The sequence below is a fragment of the Sarcophilus harrisii genome, chromosome 3 (genome assembly GCF_902635505.1).
Source record: "Sarcophilus harrisii chromosome 3, mSarHar1.11, whole genome shotgun sequence".
NCBI lineage: Eukaryota > Metazoa > Chordata > Mammalia > Dasyuromorphia > Dasyuridae > Sarcophilus > Sarcophilus harrisii.
In genome coordinates, this window is record NC_045428.1 from 280480720 (window position 1) to 280498048 (window position 17329).

Consider the following 17329-nt stretch of genomic DNA (forward strand, 5'->3'; position numbering starts at 1 on the left):
AAGGAATAACCTGGGAAAATATTTTTACAGTAAAAGGTTCTGATAAAGGCCTTATTTCCAAAATATATAGAGAATTAACTCTAATTTATAAAAAAATCAAGCCATTCTCCAATTGAAAAATGGTCAAAGGATATGAACAGACAATTCTCAGATGAAGAAATTGAAACTATTTCTAGTCATATGAAAAGATGCTCCAAGTCATTATTAATCAGAGAAATGCAAATTAAGACAACTCTAAGATACCACTACACACCTGTCAGATTGGCTAAGATGACAGGAAAAAATAATGATTGTTGGAGGGGATGTGGGAAAACTGGGACATTGATGCATTGTTGGAGTTGTGAACGAATCCAACCATTTTGGAGAGTAGTTTGGAACTATGCTCAAAAAGTTATCAAACTGTGCATACCCTTTGATCTAGCAGTGTTACTACTGGGATTATATCCCAAAGAGATTATAAAGAAGGGAATGGGACCTGTATGTGCACGAATGTTTGTGGCAACCGATTTTGTAGTAGCTAGAAACTGGAAACTGAATGGATGTTCATCAGTTGGAGAATGGCTGAATAAATTGTGGTATATGAATATTATGGAATATTACTGTTCTGTAAGAAATGACCAACAGGATGATTTCAGAAAGGCCTGGAGAGACTTATATGAACTGATGCTGAGTGAAATGAGCAGGACCAGGAGATCATTATATACTTCAACAACAATACTACATGATGACCAGTTCTGATGGACCTGGCCATCCTCAGCAACGAGATCAACCAAATCATTTCCAATGGAGCAGTAATGAACTGAACCAGCTATGCCCAGAGAAAGAACTCTGGGAGATGACTAAAAACCATTACATTGAATTCCCAATCCCTATGTTTATGCCCACCTGCATTTTTTTATTTCCTTCACAAGCTAATTGTACAATATTTCAGAGTCTGATTCTTTTTGTACAGCAAAATAACGTTTTGGTCACGTATACTTATTGTGTATGTAATTTATATTTTAATGTACTTAACATCTACTGGTCATCCTGCCATCTGGGGGAGGGGGTGGAGGGTAAGAGGTGAAAAATTGGAACAAGAGTTTTGGCAATTGTTAATGCTGTAAAGTTACCCATGCATATATCCTGTAAATAAAAGGCTATTAAATAAATAAAAAAAAAAGAATACAATCTATTCTACAATTGAAAAATGGTAAAAAAAAAAAAACAAAAAACAAATCAATTTTCATATGAAGAAATTAAAATCATGTATAGTCATATGAAATAAATGCTCTAAAACTCTATTTAGTAGAGTAATGGTATATGGATTTAATAGAATTCTATTGTGTATAAAAATTATGATTAGCTGGCTTTCAGAAAAACTCAAAAGATCCTTATTCACTGATGTTGAGTGAAGTTAGCAGACCAGTAACAAATTGTATCCTATAACAGCAACATTTTGATGATCAGCTAAGATAAAATGAAAACAATCTACATAGCAAAAGCATTATTATTTGATCAACTAAGATCAACTTAGCTCTTCTCAGCAATAAAATCATCCACAACAATTCCAAAAGTGTCATGATGGAAAATGATATTCTTATCCACAGAAAATTGAGTCAATGAAGATTGAATAACTTTATTTTCCATTTTGGAATATTTTTGGTGCCATTTCCCATTTTATTTTGTTTCTTCTTTTGCAATATGACTAATGTGGAAATATATTTACATGATTGCATATGTATAAACTACATCATATTGCTTGCCATTGGGCAAAAATGTCAGAGAGGGAGGGGGAAAAAAGTTAAATTCAAAATTTTATAGTAAAAGAATGTTAAAAACTATCTTTATATGTAATTGAAAAAAAATAAAATACTATTTACAAAATGAATAAGGAATCTGGGATAGCTAAGTGATATAGTGGACCAGTATCAGTACTGGGAGAAGGAAGATCTGAGTTTCAAATCTATTTAAATACTTACTAGTTGTGTGATCCTGGCCAAGTTATTTAAAATTTCTAAAAGGAATGAGAATGGTTTCCTACAAAATGTCAGTATATTGGTCAAAGCTCAATGTCGTCTTGATAGTTCTGCCTCTGAGTGTGAACACTTCAAAGTTAGTATACAGGAAACTCTGGCATTGAGACTATATATATTTCATGGTTATTTATACTCTAGTGTTTTTTTTTTTTTATATTACCCAAAAATAAAGGCTCTATTTAGAGGCTTTTAAACTTGCAACTCTATAGATGCAATTCTTTTCTGTTGATTAATTGCTGTTACATTTCATACATTTGAATTTTGGGAGTAATTTCTTTTTCCTCTTCAGTTTCACATGATGGATTTTATATCATAATTTCTTGACTTTCTTAAGGAATATGTAAATTGCAGTTATAATTTCTTATTGAAATTTGGACTTATGAATGTCAGTCTATTCCCAATATCTTCATTTCTGAATGCTAGAATATCATCCCCCTTGAAAGTATATCTCTAATTAAGTGCTATCATACTCTGCACCTTCAAAGCCATTCCTTTAATGATTGTTTTGCAGTAAGAGCCAAATGTATAGTTTTAAATAGGTTATTTGCATTGAACAGTAGATGGAAGGACGAAGTACTGGTTGACTATTTTGAAAGGTATTTATCATATATTGAGTTGAAATCAAATGTTATTGCATGGGTGATGAATATAGAAAAATTTAGCTATAAATATCAAGACTAAAAGTCTACAAAAATTGCAGAGTAAAAGGGATTGTTACCTGCTGTTATGGCTCATAATCCTTAACCCCAAACCTTCACTCAAAGAAAGTAGTGCTGCTTTGAAGGAAGTGGTTTTACTATTATGAAATAGGAAAAAAAATGATAGAAGGGCAATTTTTTATTATTCCATAATATAAAATATTAATCTTGCATTATAAAAGAATTGCCACTTGAGAACCACTTTATGATAAATCTGGAAGAAGAAATGGTGTTTTGGTTGTTCACTAACATACTAGAAAGCACAGTTGTGGGGTAAAGTAATGCAAGGGAAAGATCATTGTTCTATTAACGTATTGACTTCACTCTAAGCATGTTGACAAAAGCAGGACCATCGACAGTTCCCAGTGTACAATTCCATCAGAATTGATCATCATATAGTATTGTTGTTGAAGTATATGATGATCTCCTGGTCCTGCTCATTTCACTCAATATCAGGTCATGTAAGTCTCTCCAGGCCTTTCTGAAATCCTCCTGATGGTCATTTCTTTTTTTTTTTTAATAGCTTTTTATTTATAAGATATATGCATGGGTAATTTTTTCTGCATTGACAATTGCAAAATCGTTTGTCCCAATTTTTCCCCTCCCCTAGATGGCAGGTAGAACAATACATGTTAAATATGTTAAAGTATATGTTAAATACAATATATGTATACATGTCCATACAGTTAATTTGTTGCACAAGAAGAATCAGACTTTGAAGTAATGTACAATTAACCTGTGAAGAAAATCAAAAATGCAAGTATACAAAAACAGAGGGATTGGAAATGATATGTAGTGGTTCACATTCATTTCCCAGAGATGTTTTACTGGGTGTAGCTAGTTCTATTCATTATTGAACAAATGGAACTGATTTGGTTTATCTCATTGTTAAATAGAGTCACATCCATCAGAGTTGATCATCATATGGTATTATTGTTGAAGTATGTAATGATCTCCTGGTCCTGCTCTTTTCACTCAGAATCAGTTCATGTAAGTCTCTCCAGGCCTTTCTGAAATCATCCTGTTGTTAATTTATCACAGAACAATAATATTCCATAATTTTCATATACCACAATTTATTCAGCCATTCTCCAGTTGATGGGCATCCACTCAGTTTCCAGTTTCTGGCCACTATAAAGAGGGTTGCCACAAACATTTTTGCACAAACAGATCCCTTTCCCTTCTTTAAGAGCTCTTTGGGATATAAGCCCAGTAGTAACACTGCTGGATCAAAGAATATGCAGTTAGATAACTTTTTGAGAATAGTTCCAAATCACTCTCAAGAATGGCTTGATACATTCACAATTCCACCAACAATGTATCAATGTCCCAGTTTTCGCACATCCCCTCCAACATTCCACATTATCTTTCCCTGTGATTCTAGCCAATCTGACAGGTGCATAGTGGTATCTCAGAGTTGTCTTAATTTGCATTTCTCTAATTAATAATGACTTGGAGCATCTTTTCATATGGCTAGAAATACTTTCAATTTCTTCTTCTGAAAATTGTCTGTTCATATCCTTTGACCATTTATCAATTGGAGAATGGCTTGATTTCTTATAAATTAGAGCCAATTCTCTATATATTTTGGAAATGAGGCCTTTATCAGAACCTTTGTAAAAATGTTTTCCCAGTTTATTGTTTCCCTTCTAATCTTGTCTGCATTAGTTTTGTTTATAGAAAACCTTCTCAATTTGATAAAATCAAATTTTCTATTTTGTGATCAATAATGATCTCTAGTTCTTTTTTGGTCATAAGCTCCTTCCTCCTTCATAGGTCTGAGAGGTAAAATATTCTATGTTCTTCTAATTTCTTTATTATTTTATTCTTTATGCCTAGTTCATGAAAGCATTTTGATCTTATCTTGGTGTATGGTGGTAAGTATCGGTCAATGCCCAGTTTCTCCCATAGTAATTTCAATTTTCCCAGCAGTTTTTGTCAGACAGTGAATTCTTATCCCAAAAGCTGGGGTCTTTGGGTTTATCAAATACTAGATTACTAAAGTTACTGACTATTTTTTCCTGTGAATCTAACCTATTGCACTGATCAACTAGTCTATTTCTTAGTCAATACCAAATGGTTTTGGTGACTGCTGCTTTATAATATAGTTTTAGATCTGGTACAGCTAGGTCACCTTCATTTGATTTTTTTTTTTTTTTCATTAGTTCCCTTGAAAGTCTTGATCTTTTGTTCTTCCAGATGAATTTTGTTGTTATTTTTTCAAGGTCATTAAAATGGTTTTTTGGGAGTCTGATTGGTATAGCATTAAGTAAATAGATTAGTTTATGTAGTATTGTCATCTTTATTATATTTGCTCGACCTATCCAAGAGCACTTAATATTTTTCCAATTGGTTAGATCTGACTTTGTGTGGAAAGTGTTTTGTAGTTTTGCTCATATAGTTCTTGACTTTCCCTTGGCAGATAGATTCCCCAATATTTTATATTATCAGCAGTTACTTTAAATGGAATTTCTCTTTGTAACTCTAACTGCTGTATTTTGTTAATGATATATAAAAATGCTGATGACTTATGTGGGATTATTTTGTATCCTGCAACTTGGCTAAAGTTGTGGATTATTTCTAATAGCTTTTTATTAGAATCTCTGTGGTTCTCTAAGTATATCATTATATCATCTGCAAAGAGTGATAATTTGATTTCCTCATTACCTACTCTAATTCCTTTAATGTCTTTCTCAACTCTTATTGCCAAAGCTAACATTTCTAATACAATATTGAATAGTAACGGTGATAGTGGGCAACCTTGTTTTGCTCCTGATCTTACTGGGAATGGTTCTACTTTGTCCTCATTACATATGATGATTACTGATGGTTTTAAATAGATGCTGCTGACTATTTTAAGGAAAAGTTCACTTATCCCTATACGCTAGAGTGTTTTTAATAGGAATGGATGATGGATTTTATCAAATGCTTTTTCTGCATCTGTTGAGATGATCATATGGTTTTTGTTAATTTGGTTATTGATATAGTCAATTATACTAATACTTTTCCTAATATTGAACCAGCCCTGTATTCCTATTTGGTCATGGTGTATTATCCTGGGGATGATTTTCTGTAGTCTTTTTGCTAAAATTTTATTTAAGATTTTAGCATCAATATTCATTAGGGAGATTGGTGTATAATTTTCTTTCTCTATTTTCAAGCTACCTGGTTTAGGTATCAGTACTATATCTGTGTCATAAAAGGAATTTGGTAGGAGTCCTCCATTCCCTATTTTTTTCAAATAGTTTATATAACATTGGAGTTAATTGTTCTGGTCTGCTCCTCACCGGTGAGGACTAACTTTTTCTGACTATCTTCCAGATTTCTTTGGCTGATAATTTGTTGTACTTCCAATATTCATAGATTTTACAAGTCAAGCATTATTTCTAAGGCTGAATTTAGTAATTAGTAGTGAGGGTAGAAGAGGAGCTTTGAATGAAGCTTGTGTCTTCTCCGCCATCTTGGCTCCACCACTCTTTTGTTTGTTTTTCAATAATTTATTGTAATCTTTTAGAACTTTCATTCATTTTAATGTTTCAGATTAGATAGTGAGTTAAAGTATGCTAAAAAATAGAATATAGAATATTGAAATTTGAGTGCAGAGATGTACAATGGTTTCAGAATCTTTATTATTTCTTATTTTTTCTTCTAGCTAGATAGGTTATTTACCATTGTGATTCATCTGTTCCCACACTGTCCCTTGGAAAGAGAGTTTTGACTTCCTCTCAGAAATAAGATTTTCCTCTATTTTATTATATATACTTCTGTTAGGCATAATACATTTGCTTTTATTCTCCAAACTGACAAACTTGCTTTCATTCATTTCCTAGTCTTAATTCTTGACTTTTGTGTACTAAAAGACTAATTGACTGCTGCTTCATTTTTTGATCCCATGTAATAAGTTTTCTGTATACGCATGATCTTCTTTATCTCTGATGCATTATTCTGCACCCCACCCCAGATATCAATCCATTACTTTGCCTGGACCTCTTATTTCTTCATAAATTAACATTCCCTGATTTAAGGGAGTTTCCCAAGTTATAAGTAGTTCAATCAAATAGTACTTTCACATGAGAATAGCACAATCTCAATATCACTCTTTTGAGTTTTTAAGGATTAAATACCAAGAGAAAGAAACAAGAGTAATAGAGTAGAATGGGCAATAATAATAATAGCATTTGTATAACATTTTGATGTTGGCAAATTTATCATTTTATCATTACAATGGCCCTGTAAGATGAATTTTCTTTCTAATTTCATTTTATTAATGAGGAAACCAAAGTTCGGAAATGTATGAGACCTTCCTGTCATCATATAACTAATAAGTTTATGAGGCTGGATTTCATGTTTTTCATATTGAAGTCCAGCACCCTATGTACTTACTTCACAACCAGCTGCCTACATAGGGCAAAGGTGAAGAATTCTAGTCTTTAGCCTGAAAGCTGAAGTCAGTATTTAAGAAATCTGTAGGGATTTAACCATTTAACACAACTCTCTGGAGCATGGATTTATATAAGTAAAGAGGTCCAAGTGAGAAGTAGTTAAAATAGGTGCATGTGAGATCTTAATACCTTTTTTCAGTTGGAGTACTTCAGCTTTAATTGCTTTATAAATCTCTCTGGATACAAAGAATAATGATATTCTATAATCAGATTTGTTTTGTTACTGTTAGTATATTATAACAAGAATAATTTATAGTAATAAAAATAAGCTATGGAAAGAATAATACATTATAGTAATCCTATAGACTGATAGGAGCAGCAAACATTCATACAACATTTCAATGTTTCCATGTTTCTTAAACATATTTTTTCATTTGATTCTCGATACAATCTTGTGAAGTAGATTAGTCCATTGTATAGATGAGAAAAGTGGATCTGAAAGTAGTCAGGTCATTTGCCCTGGGTCACACAACTACTACTTGTCTGTAATAGGATTTGAACACAGATTTTCCTTTTTAGCACTCTAGCCACTCAATATGTCACTTTATAGCCTCAGATTGATGAAAAAGCCCAGAAAGGGATTGAAGTTACATAGTACTGTAATTTCCATTTATTATTGCCATTCTATCTGAAAACCTTCATAACTAAAATTTACTTCTGAGCTTTGGGTCGATGATTCCATCTTGAATTCTGGTAACTGGTTTGTACTTTATTCTATGCTTAACCTTGGGAATATTATTCAGCTTTGACAGATGAATTCTTTATGCCAATTTTCTAGGCCTACTTTTGTACTGTCGGATGCAGTTCTTCATTTTGAATATTATTATTATTGCTTCTTTCAATTCTTCCATATTTTGTCACTTCTATGTATTTGCATTTCCAATTAGTCATGTTGATTCAAGTTTTTCAATTCTCTCAGTTTATTTTACTTGTCTGACCATATATTCTGCTTTCACAATTCTTATTTATTTATTTTACCATTTGGAAACATTCTGCTGTCTTTCATTCTCTTTTATGAAACTACAGGATCCTTTGCCTCTCATCAGTTATTTGTTAAGTATTATTTGATTTGAAATATTTCAACATACCTTGAATTATTAAGCTAATCTAGAGGTCATATTCCTATCTAACCATGAAGATATGGTTATTGTGGTTGTTTTCTCACGCTCAAGGTTCGTAGCAATTTTACTTCTCTTGAGATTTTTACTTAGTCTTTCAAAATATTTCTATACAATTTACTTTCTAATTTTATCTGTTTGGATGATAGTTACCACATGGACTAGACCTCAAAGCTATCTTGGCATATTTAAGTTTTAAAGAATTCATTTCCCCCTAGACTAGTCTCTGCCTCAAATGACTTTTGGGAATAGAGATAAAGTTAGTCCAAGAAAGGTTATGGTTCCTTTCCCTAAAGCTTACCTTCGTGCTACACAAAATGTATCTTGATCTACTTCTTTCTGTTCTTCAATCCTCTGGCAGGGGACTTTCATATTACAATTTCCGGCAGTAGAAACTTCTGTCATTTTTTTGTTTAGTTTCTGGGAAGGGGCATGTGTCACAGAACTTGTGTTCTTCTGCAAGCTTCTGGGACAACTTTTGCAGCCCTCTGAAAGCATGGTCATTGGTGAAGTAAGGAATGTTAAGAAATAATATCTGGGTTTAAATATAAGCATTTTCTTTTGTTAGTTCATCAGATTTTTTCATTCTTGATGTTCTTTTGTTTTATACTGTGGAGACAGATAAAATGACTTTATCTCTCTAATAAATTGTTATTTTTTAACAGGATTAGGAGTTGTGAGGGTCAAAGAAAGTGTGTAGACCTCTATCTTATTAGTGATAAGACCAGAAGTATTAAATATTGACTTTCTTATACTTCTTCCGTTTACTTTGTTCCCCTTGACGAACTCCTACTCTTTGTTTCTACCCACCCTAAATTGCATTTTCAACTTTCAGCCCTCTGATGGGATTAATTAATACCAAAAATTTTGATGGGATAGAAGAAAAATATGGCAGCTTGTGACCCATTCCAAACAGCAACCTCAGTTGCAGTGTAATAATGGGGTTTCTGGGGATTCATGACAGTCAGTTTGACAAAACTTATTTAGAATCCATCACAGTTAGTGGACTGAGGACTATAGAAAAGGATAGAGAAAGATTGACTTAATGACTAACCTGGCTTCCAGAGGACTAAAGTTTGTTATCCATTTCCTAACAAACAACTTATAGACTCAAAAAGCAGAATAAAATTTATTTTTGGATATTGCCAATACAGGAATTTGTTTTACTGGGATATGCATATTTATGAGAAAGTTCTTGTTGTAGTAGTAGTAGTATTTTGTTCCAGTTAGGGGCATATGAGAGGGAGAGAAAATAATTTTCTTTTAAATTTAAAAGAAATGTCAAAGACTTTAAAATTCCTTTGAAAAGGAAGACAATATCAAGGGAAGACACAAAGATACAACTTGGGCAACTGCACAACTTTTCCTAAGATTAGTCTTATTCCAGTGCAGAACTTGAAAGCATATAAACAGGTTTCTAATTTTCTTTTCCTTGGGGAAAAATAGTACATTGGCAGAAATAAGTAGCTATAGGTAGATCTTTTGAGAATGTAGTCTTTCACATAGCAAAAGAAAGAACATAGAGCTAAGGTGAAAATTTTCTTGACTGGAAAAGTGGTGATCTGTTGAAAGCTGTAGACCTCTTAGAAGAATAGTGTTTCAGAGGAAACCAATCATATGTAAATGTAGGTATAAATAACATATATATGCATATATATCACTATATCTATCCATCTACATTGGCATTATGGACATATATATACACATCACATGGATAGGTGCAAATATATATATGTATATGTATATATATATATATATATATATATATATATGCATGTATATATAACAACTTTAAAATTATTCCCCCAAATTAATAAGTACTGTTTTATTCAAACATAGTGAATTCACTATTCAGCATTTCATCACTTCTCAGTTGGAATTTTGCAGTTGTCTCCTACATCAATCGCTCTACCACAAGTCACTTCAGCTCTGTTCATACAAGCCAATCTATTGCTCCTGTGGTCTACTTCTTTGTAGAGACTGGTGTCTCTACTGGATTTGTGAGCTCAGCTGAGATTGCTCCTTCTAGAGTATATTTGCTGCTATTCCTGATGTATTTCACTCAGTGACAGTAGTAGCATCTTAGCATGCTCTGTAAGTTGTGAATGAGAATGTGCATTAGCTGCAATTCAAGATTAAATACGTTGCTTTGTTACTGAACTATAGCTGCCAAAATGACTGAGTAGGCTTTTCTCTTACTGGGCAACTGCTGCCAAGTTGGATCAATCAAATTGTTCAGCTATTATTCAGTTCTTCTCAATGTGTTGTATCCCTGCTGTATGAGTTGATCAGTAGATATTCTATGCTTGCTCTTCAATGGGCAGGTACCACTTTACCTCACCTTTAGTTACTAGCTAATATGAAGGATATTTTCCTCCTCCTATTTGGAATGCTTATTTTTAGCTGGGATATTACAAAGCATTTTCATCTAAGCCACTGAGTCAGCTTAGAATCAGCAGGAAAGAAGCTTCTTCCCATCAACAAAAACTGAAGGTTTAGGAGTCTCATCTCTGAGGTTGCTTATTATCTTCTTCCTTACTCAGAACTTCCCTCCCTCCATAACACATTGCATGTTGTTAGGCTAGTTAGCATCAGTTTAATAATTTTTACTCTTCTTTCTTTATGGAATTTAGATGAGTAGCTAGAGACAACAATTTGTATGTAGTCTAAAATCTGGAGATAGGTTTACAAGCTAACTACTGTCCAATAGTAATTATTATTAAAACTTTATGTTCCAGCTTGAGGAAGAATTATGTTGCATCTAAAGACTCACTGTCTCTCCCCTAAGTATACCTGGCTCCCTTGCACTCCCTTAAGTGTTTTTGGTGCTATTCCCCTGATAAGATGATGCTTAGTTCCTTTTCTTTATCTGTGCACTGTTCATATTCCATTTCTGTGTAGTCAAAGAATGCACAGAGATATCTAGCTTGTCTCTGGCTAATTATACACATGCACCATTCAGCACTGTGAGGTTTAAGTGCTTTAAGATGACCCCATGATCCATTACAGCTTCATTTTTAAACATCAACTCATTTATGTTATGCTCTAAGGCTCTTAAGGATCTGAAGGACCATTGCTAATTTCAAGTTGGTGCATCTTTGATGATCTCCATTGCTAACCACCATGAAGGACAAAGTGGTAGAGATAATATGGAGGTCTTGCCAGTGTTAGTATCCTTTGAAGGTGGTGACTAAAATCATATCAACCTCTTCCTTGGCTTTGAGAGGGCAATCAAGTTGAAGAGTTTTCAGCAGCATAGGATACTATATGACACCCTCACATTGCCATTTGACACAGTAGAAGATAATGTTCGGTTTAATAAGTATTTCAGCTTTAAGAACTTCATTTGCTTTGCAGAATTTAAGATATTATAGATATAATTTTAAGGTATTTATTTGCTATAATACTATAGCATTACTATATATATGTTCTATACTTCACATAAATCAATAGTTTTATTATTGAGATGTTAGCAAAAAGGTCACAGAATTCTAGAGAATTATTAATGAAAAATGTTTTTAATGTTACTAATTTTATTTTGTGTGTTATATTTTAAGGATTGTTTCATGTCAATTATCAGAATCAATGTTTTGATAACAAGAATTGCATGCAGAAAGCATATTTTCAACATTCTGTAGTGAAAAATTAAAGGTTTGGGCACTGAAACCTAACCCTCAATTTGTCATAGGTTCAATATGTCAACCTTTGCATTTAAAAAAAAAATTTGCACCATTTTATGGGAATATTATTCTATCAAAAGTTAAGGATTGAATGCATAAGATATTTAATATTTAGTAAAATTATAATTTGAGATATATAAATTTAATAAAAACTTGACCAATCTCATTTTCTCAGTCCTATTATCAATAACACTGATTGATTACCCACAGCATGTTTTTAAAGAATAACAACTGTTTCATCGAATTACAAGCTACATGTGACTTTACAAAGGTATTTTCAAATAATTTCAAAACAAAAGCCATTTCATATACTATATCAATACCTCTCAGGTGGAAAACAGTTATTATCAACACATACAGATTAAAACAAACTAAACAGTTTATTGACGCACAGAAAAATGGGGGAGAGGAATTTGGCAGGCTGAAGTTAATTAATTAGATTAGAAATTGTAGAGGGTAACACCCTTTAGTCCAATAAAAGGAACCCTGCTGAACTGTCTGGTTTGATTCCCCATATCCCCTAGGAGTGTCTCAGACATCCTGGCCAGTCAGGGGGAGTGACAACCTGTGTTGTACTTGAAGCAGAGTTATGTTAATGTGGCAAGGAGACATCTGTACACAATAGCAAGTTGTTTATGTGCTCCCACAAACACAGTATATAGTTAGTGCATGTGTAATGTGCTATAGTTATATAAAGGTATTAGGGTATATAAGGTTGAGAAAAATTTGAATAAATGCACTCCTATTTGACCATCTTCATGTGTTCTGCCCCTTTGCTATTCACCCATGATCAGAATTTGGGCTGGTACCAAAATCCTCAAGTGAGCAGGTCTGGACAAGGAATCTGATTTTTTAATTTCAAAAGTATAAAATAAGATCTAAAGAATGATCTATTTTAATTTTTTAAAAAATATGATCCATTTCATATTTTTTAGCTTATAAAGAAGCTAAGATTAGTAAGGAGGAGTTGTAACCTCTGTGAATGAAGGAGTACCAGTGAAATTATAGATCCCAGATATGTCAAAGTTTACTTATTACAAATGAAATGTATCTTAGGAAATATGTTAATCTTTTACCTACCCCCTTGTTGATAGAATGGGATGAGTTTATGATTAGAATTGAGGAAACCTGAGTTATAGGCTCAATTCTGCCATCCTACTCTCTTCAGTTCCCACAGTGATAAAGTGACTGTGTAATTTAAAATTTTATTTCCAGTCCTAAACTGCTAAAAATTTAAGGGTGAGCAATAACAGAACAGAACAGGAATTTAATAAAATCTCTATATATGAAAATTTCACTTGTAGCACTTTTCCATCAATCTTTTCTATGTTCTTTTCATATTTGTGTGTGTAAAGATCTCTTTTTCTCAAATGTTTTGCTGCCTTTTTATGGGAATATTAAAACAACAACAACAACAACAGAAACAAAGAACTTGAAACAGCAGAATATACTTAACTACTAATTGTATAGAGATAACATAATATAGGAGGTAAAACACTAGAGTCAAAGTAAGGAAGACTTTGTTTCACATATTAATTTATTAGCTGTGTGCACCTGTACAAGTCATTTAACCTTCTACATTCTCAGCTCTGCATCCATAAAATGAGAAATTATACTCAATGTTTACAAAGATACTGGCATATTAAAATATATATTGTTTTATAACCTCCTATTGAAGATTTTGTATGCACAGTTTTTGTAACACAGACTTACTTTAATTAGTTGGTGAACAATATGAGTTTATCTACTGATCTGAAGTAGATATGGTGACTGTAACAAAATAAACTGGACTTAAGTCAGAAAACTTAAGTTTTAGACAATTGAAGATAAGAAATTCAGTGATGTGGTTGAACTGATACAGCAATTTAGAATCAGTTTTTTTGTTTTTTTTTTTTTTAGTTTCTGATTCTTTACTGATCCCTCTTCACACAATTATATTTATATGTGATACTAAAAGTATTGTGAACTCCTTCCCCCAATTTCACCTTCTAATCTTGCCTAGAAAACAATTAATTCAATAAAATAAATAAATAGAAATTCTAAAGAATTATCCTAAATAAACAAAAGTCAAGTGACTTGTCTAGAGTTATACTACCAGGATGTATCAGAGGCAGGAATTCCCACTCCAAATATTGCTGATGCTGAGCTTAAAGCATTATCCATGGTTCTGTGACATCTTCATGCAACTAAGTAGAGAAGATCACTTTTTTTATTCTTTTACTTCAAACATTTTTTATTTCCTCCCAAATGAAAATTGGTAAGCCAAAAAAAAAAAAAAAAAATCAAGTTTGAGAAGAAATGTATCAACAGAAGAATGATGTACTCATTATAAATTTGAACATAAATATTTATACTAAATGAAGATTGAAATTACAGATTGAATCTTACTAAATTATCTCAGGTTCTCCCTTCAATTCATCAATCTTCATTAGGGTCATTGTCATTATAATTTTTATGCAATTATCGAGTAATTTATTACATTGGGTTTCATTTAAACATTATTGAAATGCAGAACAAAGACAAATTGGGAACAATAATTTAAGTTTCAGGATCTAGCTGATGAAATGCCTTGAAATGAACTCCAAATATCTTCTCATTCCCCCTCTCCAAGTTTAATGTTACCTGGTTATTGTGCAAGTAGTCACCAGATGGCACTAAAGAGAGAGACTAAAAATACTGTAATTCCTCTAAGTGGCTGGTATCTGTGCTATTCCATGCAATGCATGCAGGTGAATATCAATTCATCCTCACCTACTGGCCTCCTTACGGAGTCTTAGCTTTTGTAGAAACAAAATATCTTAAGTTCTTACCAGAAATAGCAGACATTATAACCTCTTTCAAATTCACTGCGACATTCTCAATGGTATATTATAATACAGAAGTTAGTTGAAACTCATATTTTATCTTAAATGTAAAGAATAGTTTTGAAAAGTGCCAGGGTGTGGTTTGGTTTTCCAAAATACATTTTTTGTTTAGCTCTTTTCCCACTTAGAACTTAGCCATGTTTATCTAAATCAAGTTCCTACATTGTTTTTGTGGCCCCTCTCTTACAGCTTCCAGTAAAGAAATATTTCTTTTGTTTTCTATACTCGCACAACTCAATACATATTTTCATTAATTCTTCAAAGTTGCCTACTTTGCTGCCTACTGCCAGTAATAAACTGTTAGATTCTTGAAAATGTGCAAAGGTTCACAATATTCAACTTATTGTACTTCACAGTTTTGCAGGGAAAAAAAGAAAGCATTTTGCAAAACTACAAGATGACGTACAAAGAAAAAGTGAAATGAGAGTGAGACATGATGGTTCAAATGATAGACTACTGGGCCTGCAGTCAGAAAATTTTATTTTTAATATGGCCTCATATACTTACTGTCTGTGTCATTCAGGGCAAGCCACTTACCCTCTTTTTTCACCAGTTTCCAAATGGGGATAATAATACTTGTTTCCTTCTACCATCAAGTGTTAGAGGAGTTCATATGAGAAGATATACCTTTCAGATAGATTATTTGGAGGAAATTTCATATGGGAGAAATTTCAGTAAGTAGATATTAGAGTAGGAAGGGAATTTTAGCTCAAGGGAATCAGAAGGGGGGAGGGAAGCATGGACACAAAAAGGATATATTCAGGAAGAATTGGTTCCAATTTCGTTGAATCATTAAGTGCAAAGAAAGCTCTGTGAGATACCATTCAGTGTGTGTAACCCATGCACACATAGATATCACAACTTCTCTTTAACTTAGGAAAAATATTCAAAAATTACTGTAGTGAAAAAAAATTATAATTTTGTTGCAGTTATTTTTAGTTGTTAAAGAGGTCCAATGATATCATAAGGGTATTAGCAATTGGAAATAATTTTCTCTGAACTTTATTAGGCTGGTCTGCACACAGCAGGTATATTCAGACCATACTTGGGCCTATATAAAAGCCTTTCCATCTCAGTAATATGCACTATTAGCACAAAATCTGAGAACCCAGGGGCGCTCATATAATATGATTTTCCCATTGAAAAGAGGATTATTGTAATCACTTCATACTTTTATTTTTTAAATAAGCATTGAGGAGCAAAAGATGGTTATCAGCTAGAGAAATAATGTGACCAACATACTTCAGGGATACTTATCTGTTAGCTATGTGTAGAATACGTTTCATTAGAAAGAGATTAGAAGGTGGAGACTATTTGCAAAGCAAATAAAATATAAAATGAGGTAACAGAGCTTTGGACTGCAGTGATAGCCATTTACATTGAAAAAAAGGAGTGTTGTTAAGAGGAATTAAAAATGAATGAACATTAGGATTTGTAGACTTGTTGACTATATTGCCTGAGGAAGAGGAAAGGATAAATAAAGACTCCAAGGGTTAGCATCTGAGTAATAGAGATAATTGCTTTGTCAGTAAAAGATAGTAAAAGATTCAGGAAAGTGAACAGATATGGGGGAGAAGATCATGAATTCCATTTTATATATACTGAGTTTGCATATATATTACTGTCAAATGCCATCAGCAAGAGATAGAAAGAGAAATTCCATTTAGAATCACTATAGATAAAATAAAATACTTGAGGATCTACCTGCCAAGACAAACCTAAGAACTTTATGAATATAATTAAACACTTTTCACACAAATAAAATAAAATCTAAACAATTGGAAAAAATTGTTCATAGCTGAGTTGATCTAATATAACAAAAAAGACAATTCTGCCTAAATCTGTCTAAATGTTGAGTGCCATATTAATCAAACTACCAAAACATTATTTTATGGAAGTACAAAAAAATAATAAAATTCATCTGGAGGAAAAAATATCAAGAATATTAAGGAAATTAATGAAAAAATACAAAGATGTTGGCTTAGCAGTACTATACTATATTATAAAGCAGCAGTCATCAAAATAATTTAAGAAATTGAGTGGTAGATCAATGGAATAGATTAGATACACACAACACAATAATCAAGTCTTATAGAAATCTTATTTTTGATAAAATCTCAAACCCCAGCTTGTTAAATAAGAACTCACTATTTGACGAAAATTTCTGGGAAAACTGGGAAATAATATGTCAGAAACTCAGCATAACCCTACATTTCACACACCATACCAAAATAAGATGTAAGTGGATACAGGATTTGGACATAAAGGATGATACCATAAACAAATTAGGAGAACAAGAGCTAATTTACCTGTAAAATCTATGGAGAAGGGAGGAATTTATGACCAAAGAAGAACTAGAGAACATTGTGAAATTCACAATGGAAAATTTAGATTACATTAAGTTAAAATGTTTTTGCACAAACAAAACAGACAAGATTAAACAAGATTAAAAGAAGATTAAAGGGAAGTATAAAGGTGTGAAAAAAATCTTTACAGCCAGTATTTCTGA